Source organism: Capsicum annuum, chromosome 3, assembly GCF_002878395.1.
Source record: "Capsicum annuum cultivar UCD-10X-F1 chromosome 3, UCD10Xv1.1, whole genome shotgun sequence".
NCBI classification, from domain to species: Eukaryota; Viridiplantae; Streptophyta; class Magnoliopsida; order Solanales; family Solanaceae; genus Capsicum; species Capsicum annuum.
In genome coordinates, this window is record NC_061113.1 from 164106563 (window position 1) to 164116208 (window position 9646).

Genomic DNA, 9646 nt, shown 5'->3' on the forward strand with positions numbered 1-9646 from the left:
TCCAAATCAGCAGTAGATTCTAGGATCAGCAATCAGAGTTAGACGTGAGTCCTTATCCTTCGAGGACATGATGATTTTATTTCTATTTCAGTTTTCACTTTATTTCAATAGTTGGAGTTAGTTGGGGACATGTCCCATCAACTTCTTATTCAGTTCAGTTAGAGGCTTTCAGACTAGATGTTAGATTAGATGTTCAGACTTAAGTATTTATGTTTCTTTTTGGTATTGTTATACTATATTTTTCAAATATGTATTAGTATTGAACCTTATGGCCTTACAGTTCATGTTTCCGCATATTTTATAAGATATTATGCAATTTACAGGTATAGATATCAGTCATGGTTTAGCTTGTGGTCCTTCGGGGTCATGAGCATCGTGTAGAATTTTGGTTCAGAAAATTAAGGCATTACACCCATGAGCTCCACTACCTCTGTTCCTTGCACCTCTAGTATCACCTTTGCCTCTCACTGCTGAAATAAGAGTAGCCCTAATCATACGATTAAGGTATTTCTTGGAAAAATGGCCAACCTCGCAACGCACATAACATGTCCTATGGCCCGCCTTAATAGGATAAGAAACCACTGGGCCTAAGTGGCTACCCTACACCGTTGAACCCGAAGATCCACCAACTGAACTTTGTAAGGCCACATACAGTGGCCTATCTTGACAACCACGGGAACCTTTTAAATCTTGGCCATAAAAAGACTGACCTCTGAACTTACCAAAACAGCGCACCTTCTTGGTAATACCTTAAGATACTCAAAAAATAGCCTCTGTTATCTTGGAATGATCTACAATACTCTAAACGATGTCCTAAATATAACCATCTGAGATGTATCCAACTGAAGGAAAGCATCCATACCCTTCACGAACTTTTGAATCTTCTCAAACTTAGTGGAAATTCTAATATAGGAATATCTGGAAAAAGCATGGAAGTGTGCCTCATACTCTACTACAGTCATAGAGCCCTGCTTTAGTCGGTCAAACTCATCACACATCCGATCTCTCAAACTATAAGGCACAAATCTCTCTAGAAAGGCATTACTAAACTGACCCCAAGTCAAAGTAGGAGCATCAAAAGGTCTATAACCAAAAAATGACCTCCACCAATCTCTCATAACATCCCTAAATTGATATGTAGTATAAGCTACTCGATGCAACTCAAGAGAAGCCAAGTTATGCAGCTTCTCTCGATAATCAATCGAGAACTCAAAGGCATCCTCACCCATAACACCACTAAATCTTGAGGACCTAAAAAGGTAAATTTCTCAAACCACTTATGATCCTCAGAAGACATCACTATACTCGCAGCAAGAGGAGACATAGTGAATCTAACAGGCTAAGATCCTATCTGAGGAGGTAATATAGACTAAGGTTAAACTTTTGATCTTGGAATACATGCTTAGATGTTGGTGCTAAAACAAGAATAGGACTCGAGGTTTGAGGAGTACCTATGATAGAAGCAGGTGCAACAGGAGGATCCACACTCTAAACTAAAGCAACACCCAACATAACCAAAGGAGAACCCTCTAAACGGGTCAGCAAATGCACCAATGATCCCTCCAATACTAGGGTAGAAAAACTCTGAAGAACTGAAGTAGAACCACACCTTAAACCTAATCAACATGAGGCTCAAAGGAGAGACCCCTAGCACTCTACCTAGATGGGCTGAACCTTGATCCCTTCCCCTCCCTCGAGTTCATCCAAGACTCAAGGCTAGCCCTCTCTATTGAACTCTCCCTCCAGAAGCAGGCTCCACATTTCTGACCTCACAGTACCTAATCAACACCATCTTTATAGAAAGATGAAACACAACTTAGAACACGAGATATGAAAGAACTTCACACAGTAAGGAATAAAATAAGAAAAGTTTCCTAAAGACATCCTATAGCCTCTAAAAGATAGATACAGACATCTACGTACTGATCCGCAAGAATCTATTTGACATTCCATTCTTACACCACTAAGACCAATGAAACTTGACTCTGATACTAATTTGTCACGATCCAAAATTTATAGGTCATGAAGACACTTGTTGCGCCGAACCTCAAAAAGTAAGCCTATCACATAAACCAATATATAAAGGGGCAAAAGAGAATAAAACCCTAAGGTAAGACTTCTAGAACAAAGTCGAACCATACAAGTATAAAAGATACAGAAAGAAACATAATAATGCAATCGTAACTCCTAAACCAGGTGTCAATAGTATAAAAATATATCTAATACAACTCAAATCCAATTAAAATAAATAAGATATCCAAATACAAGAAAACTGTCTTTAAAATTAAAGTAAAGACATAATCTATAAAGAAAGGTAGAAGAAGACATTCAGTCCTGAAAATCATCAACTACCTTGAAAGCTCTAACAATTGCTCGAGTAAAGCAACGTGGGCCACACCTAAATCTAAATCTGCACTAAAAGGGTATAGTAGGAGTGGGTACAGTCCACTAGTACTCTGTAGATATCATAGTCCGATCGAGTACAGTAGAAAATAAGGTACACATAATACACACTAAGGGAACGTCACCTGCAATCAGAAAATATTTCACAACGATAGCCCACACCGCTTGCACTTATAATTCTAATATATATATATATATCACAAATACAACGATAATACAACAAGTGTATGTAACACCCCGATTTTTTGAACCGAAACACTACACGGTTTTCATGACCCCAAAGGACCATAAGCTAACCTATGAATGATATCTGTACCTGTAAACTGTATAATATCTCATAAAATATGTGGAATCATGAACTGTAAGGTCATAAGGTTCAATACTAATACATATTTGAAAAATATGGTATAACAATACCCAAAAAGAGCATAAATACTGAAGTCTGAACATCTAATCTGACATATAGTCCAAAATCCTCTAACTGAACTGAATAAGGAGTTGATGGGACATGTCCCCAACTAAATCCAACTACTGAAATAAAGTGAAAACTGAAATAGAAATGAAATCATCATGTCCTCGAAGGATGAGGACTCACATCTAACTCTGACTGCTGATCCTGGAATCTATTACTAATTTGGAGCTCATGCCTCTGAACCTATGGTGTAACATAAGAGAAAGCACCATAGCGCAAATGCGTCAGTACATCTGAATGTACTGAGTATACGAGTGAGGTAGGCTAGATACAAAGGGTTATATGCATAGACAATACTGACTGATATGAACGTGAGAGTACATACATGCATACGTAACTGTAACTAAACTCGTGGAGATACGGACTACTGGGTCTAAATACTGACAACATGAGTGTACTGATAATGAGATTTTGAAAGACTGAGTTTACTAATATTGATATGTAAATCACTAATAAGTGATGGATCTGATACTGTATTACTGAATACTAAGAGACTGATATTGCATTTCTGATAAATGAATGATTGTTTCTGATAGTTCAAATTATAAAGAACTGGTCTGATTGACTGTATCTGACAGTCCTGAAGTTGAGTACAGGTAGCATGAGTTCTGATAACTATTATGACTGAAGGAAACTATCTGAGTTTCATTCTATTTCTGAGTTGACTGTATCTGACAGCCCTGATATACTAAAATTCAAAGAGCTATCTGAGTTCTTTACTGAGACTGGGTAGCTATAGATGACAGTCCTGAAATCTGTAACTGAAACTGTGGGAAGTATTTATCTAACCAACATACCCCAAATACGCTATAATAGCTAAGCTGGGGTCCAATCTCTGCCCCGAATGGAGGGGTGTCGATACCGCGCCACTGGTAAGGATAGTTGTGAGAACCCTATACTGGCAGGTACTCAATGAGAACGGTAGGAACCCTAAACTGATGAGTTAAGCCTCCTCATCAGCCCTAATCTAATAGGTTAAGATGTCTCAACCTACGCTGGCTACGTAGTTCTAGAATACAAGGATGACTACTAAGAATCACACCCTAAACTGGCGGGTGAGTTCCCATCCTTGGGTTCACTCGGTGCTAACTTCTACTCCCATCTGAAGGACACTGAACTGAATAACTAAGCTGAACTGAATAACTGAACTGAACTGATTATCTGAATTGATACTGATTAACTAGACTGATACTAGTGGTATTGTTTAGCAGAGCTAAACTAAGTTTACTGGATTCCAATGACTGACGGAATGTACCGAGTTCTGAGGACTGGTTAAGAGTACTGAAGTTACTGAGATTGACTGTGAATACTGAGGTTGCTGAGGTTACTGAGCACTGAGATTACTGAGATTATTGGACTATTGAGATTACTGAGATTTTTGAGTTTTCCTGAGTCACATGACTGACTGAATTCTATAGATCATGGCTTGACTGAGAGTATCGTGAAAACATGACATGGCTCTAGGTATACAACTATATTTTTTGGGTACAAGTACCCCTAGGACCCCATGAAAGGAAACTGACACACTTGACTAACTTGATCATAAGAGTAGAGTCCATATTATAATATCATAAGTAGGGATCTCATACTAAGCATGGTTATCAACAATGTATTGCATGGAAAGGATTTCATATCACATGGAAGTACTTGCACAATCTTAATATCATGTTCACTGCATAATTATATTGGCAACACATACCAATAGCATGGAAGTTCATGTGGATTGCATGGTTATCATACATCTTGTTCATAAGTAGGATTTGCAAATAAACATAGCATAATCTCATAAGAATAGTTCATGAGTATTCCAACAACATTTACAAGGCACATTATCAACATAGAAGTCATCGGAATGTAAGGGCATATCATGAATCCTTCACTTAGTCACAATTTAGCTATATTGTATGATTTCTAGTTTCTTAGGCATTTTATCAAACACCTTACATGCACATCTTAAGCATAGGTGAAATCATAAAATTATACGTCATGAACAACTAAATTTACATGTTTCCAACTCATATGATATCATGAAATTCAAAAAAACATATAAAGATTCCATCTTAGGAATCACCCAATATCAACAACATGATCATCAACACCCAACAATATAGAAATTATACTTTATAATGAAAAAGAGGATTTTTGAACTTCATGGATGAAAGGGATCCATAAATCAACTCATGCATACTATTATATAGCAAAACAAACAAGCATCGACATGGGTATGATCATATCACCACAATCAACCAAGCTTTTATATTTTAAAGATTGATTCTTGAACTCCACAGACGAAAGGAATCCGTGGATGAACACTATGCATACCTTGGAAGGGAGGTTCTTGATGATTGACGGAGGAATTTCCTTGAAATTGGATCTTCAAGATTAATTATGCAACCCTAGTTGTTTTTCTCTTTTAGTGATCTTGGATGATGAGCTTTGAGTGTTAATAGGGTTGTAATGTGTTTAGAAGCTATATATTTCGTAGGGTTAAGTTTAGGGACGTGTACGGAGTGTTAAAAGACTTAATTACCCTTAAAATAACTCAAAACGGAGTGTTTTTGGCACCTGAAACTGACTTAGGTGGCGCCCAAGTGATTGCCTGAGCTAGGTTGGGCGGCGCCTAACCAATCACCTATGTTTGGGTTGGGTGGCGCCTAACAATCGCCTATCCTTACTGTCTCTCACGAAAAAGGGCATAACTTTTTGCTTGGGTATTGGATTAAGGCAAAATTGGTATCGTTGGAAAGCTAATTCGATTCTCTACAATTTAGTGGGTATAAATCAGCCAAAATACCACATTAACATCAAGTTATACTCGTTCAAAGATGACCCTTGCAAAATCGAACACTAAAACTTAATGGATTCAAAAACTCTTAGCTTGTATTACCTTAAGTGACTCATATGAACATGCTTAATATATCATAAGCTATCTTATCGCTAGGATACTCTTTGTAAGTCATGCACTAAAATGCTACTCACAGGTTAGGAGGTTTTATACGTAGGAAAAATGGTTCGTCTCCTAGCTTAGAAACATACGGGGCATTACAGTATAACACAAGTATACATTATATCACATGCAAGTATAAATAAAGAAGAACATTCATATACAAAATGGTCAAGTATAAGTAACAAGATATATAGCAAGTAGACATATGAAAAGTCAAAACTTAAATTCAATCACAACATCAACCCAATAAAGCAAATGGAATATATAAGATGATGATGTTACTGCTACTACTGATGATATGCACGAGGTTTGCACATAGCCTTGAAGCCGGCACACAATCTTAAGGCTAGCATACAACCTTGAGGTTGATACAGAGTCATCCCATCTTCTCCAGTATAATCCTTAGAAGAAGGTCCAAATATCCAAAATTCGATACCAATATTCAGTATTTTTAGGTTCTTCATATTTTCAATATTCTAGTATTTTAGTATTTCTAATATTTTTAGTATTTTCAAAGCACATACAAACATAAGACACAAATCAAGTACACATACCTGACCATAAGTAAATATAAAGCAATAAAAAAAACAAGTGAAATGGTGCGTATGATGACATGAGAATAATGATGCAATGTTCACAACCATTTAAAATGAGTATTTCCACACCTAATCTACATGGTGTATTTCCATAATCAATCCATAGTATGTATTTCCACAACCAACCATAATGTTACACTTCCATAACCACATGAGCCAATATCTATGCAATATTTTCACAATTTATGAATTTTCACATAATTCATATGCCCACAAAGTATGAATATATCACAATATGCAAAAAGCACCACAATAGATATTTCTAACCGCATAATACAATTAATCACATATATTCAAGGCTATCAATATCACATAAGACCCCGTACGGTCACACATATCACATAATATCTCAATTTTAAAGATTTCATTACATATAGGCCCCTACACGGGCACAACACATAGATATCCATTTGTCATGATTAGTTCTTACCCTTAACATGCATTTTTGAATACTAATTAACTAGTCAACCTAGTTTGAAGAGTTAAGACATAACTTACCTCGAATGCTGAAACCGATGTGCTACTCTTTGATCCCAAAGTCCTACTCCTCATGAACGATCCCAAAATTAATAAAAATCAAGAAATATTGAATCTACGCATCAAAAAAGTCAATGATACCCATATTTCCTACTTTGAATTTGGGGTCAAAACGGACCCCCAAAATGAGTTTTCAAAAAAGAAGGGCAAAATCATAACCTTTCTTCAAAAACATGTTCTCTATATTTTTAGAAATTAACAGATGAAAACCCAACTCAAATAGAGTAAAAAATGAGGTTCAAAGCAAAGAAAAATTATTTTTAAGCTTTACCGGGTAAAACCTTTGAAATTCATGTTAAAATCAAGAATCGAAGTTGTTTTCAAGGTTAAATTGATGAAAAACTAGTAATTATAGGATGAAGAACATTATTCAAGTGAAATGGATTAAAATTGGAGTTTAAAATCAAGCCCTAAGATTTTTGGGGTTTTGAGAAATTAGTTATGAAATTTACCAAGAAAAGGGTGAAGTCTAGAACGGACTTCGACGGGGTGGATTCGTTTGTAGTCTGATATACAGAAATAAAATATGCAACCACACTAAATTCGATGCTCTGGACTCAATGTTGATATCATAATTTCAAAATAATATTGTTTTTACAAAGTTGACTCTCGAAACCCAAAATAATAATTTTAAATCGAGGGTCAAAATGAGATTTAAAATCCACAAAACCACACTAAACATGTTATCATTCTAAAATTGATATTTCAAATCTGCTGACATAGTCCTTTCAACGATCCATTGCACGGTTCAAAAGATAACCACAGAAGTCTAAAATAAGGCTCTCAAATCCACCAAAAATCACAATATCACACAAAAGGCATCAAAATGCATCGAGAACCATGCCAATCACCCCCACGGCTCAAAAATACCATAATACTACTACGAGGAGGGGTAAAATAGTCAATCACACAAAATCACAAATTTCATCAAATTTCATATTGTTACTATATTCTTTTCATACAGTAGTCCTAAAAATGTTTAAATAACTAATCGAAACACCAATTTGTTTATCCTTTTCTTATCACGTTTTTAGATGCTAATTAAATAACCATATAGGATACAAATTTTGGCACATCAGTTTTTATATCCTTTCCATACCATATTTGTATGAGGTAAGCAAATAACCATTAAGGACACCAATTTCTATACCCTTTTTATATCATGTTTTTTGGTGCTAATTAAATAACTATACAAGAACCAACTTTTATACCTTTTCACATGATGATTCTAGAAGGTAACTAAATAACTATCTGAGACGCTAGTTTCCATACTCTTTTCATACTATGTTTTTATACATTTTTCACACCATATTTTTAAAAATATATGTCATACCAATTTCTATAGCATTTTCATACAATGTTTTTAAAAAGGTGTATAATAATTAATGATTGAAATTTATATGGAAACTAGTGTCCCCAAAATTTATATATTATTAATTCTTTTCGTGCATGAATAGGTATATAAACTGGTATGCATGAATTGTAATATTCAATTTAGATGATTTTAGTTTGTATACCTCTTCAATACACCACATGCTTATCTAAGCCAAACGAGTGTATATCTTCATGTTAGAAAAAAATACAATAACCATTCCTATTCCATACAGATTCATAATGAAAAAAAGAAGATAAACATGTAAAATAATAAATATTTCACTTTTCTTGAAATTAATTCAAATTATATTACGTAAAAAAATGTTATCATGAAACAAACACTGCTAATCCAAAGAAAATGATTCTGAACCTAATATCAATGATGTATTGTGAAATAAAAGAACTAATAATGGAAAAATAAGGTTGAAGAGAGGAGAAACAGTCGAAAAAAATAAGAAGAGAATGATGGGTTTCAACAAATTGGGAGAAGTTAATTAAAAGTATATCAAGAGTATTTTTGGAAGAGTTAAATATGATAATAAATGAAGATATATAATTTTGACCATATTTTATACTACCCATATTATCAACACGTTATTTTAGGAGACATTGAATATTACCATATAAAAAATAGTTAATTTTTATTTGTGAAAATGCATTTCCAATTTTTTTTAACAGTTGCTACAACTTGCAATTAAATCCTTAATAAATTAATTATCTAAAAGTGTTGCTTCAACTTGCAATTTTCAATCTAATAAATGCATATGAGATAATTTTCACTAATTTTTTTGTTGCTAACTTTAATTCTCTTTTTAATTTAGTAGAATTCCTCGGTAGAATATCATTTCTAGTTTGCAAAAATAATTTTTTTGTCGATTTTTATGTCAAATAATCAACTATCTTTCCATGTATTATCATTTCAATTTTCTTTCAAACTCAATCAAGACCCATTTTATCAAAGTTTGTCAGATTAAGTTGGATTTCAAACAGTTCAGACAACCACGTGTTAGTGGATATTTTAAGTGCCATAAAACCATTCCTAAAGTATTACTTTGAATCCTTACTCGAGATTTTTCAAATTCAAAGGATTTTATCTATTTGTTTTTTGAATTATTTTAAAGGTTTTCTTGATTTTGCCTAAACAAATTAAGTGGTAACTTTGTTTTAAATTGAGTTTGAAACCTTTCTTAAGTTTTTGAACTCAAGCAAGTCATTCTTCCACAAAGTAGAAATGACGACTCAGCTAAGACTTTTTAGTTAGGTTTTAACCAAATATTTGAATTAACTTTATTTGACTAACTATTTAGATTTGTAATA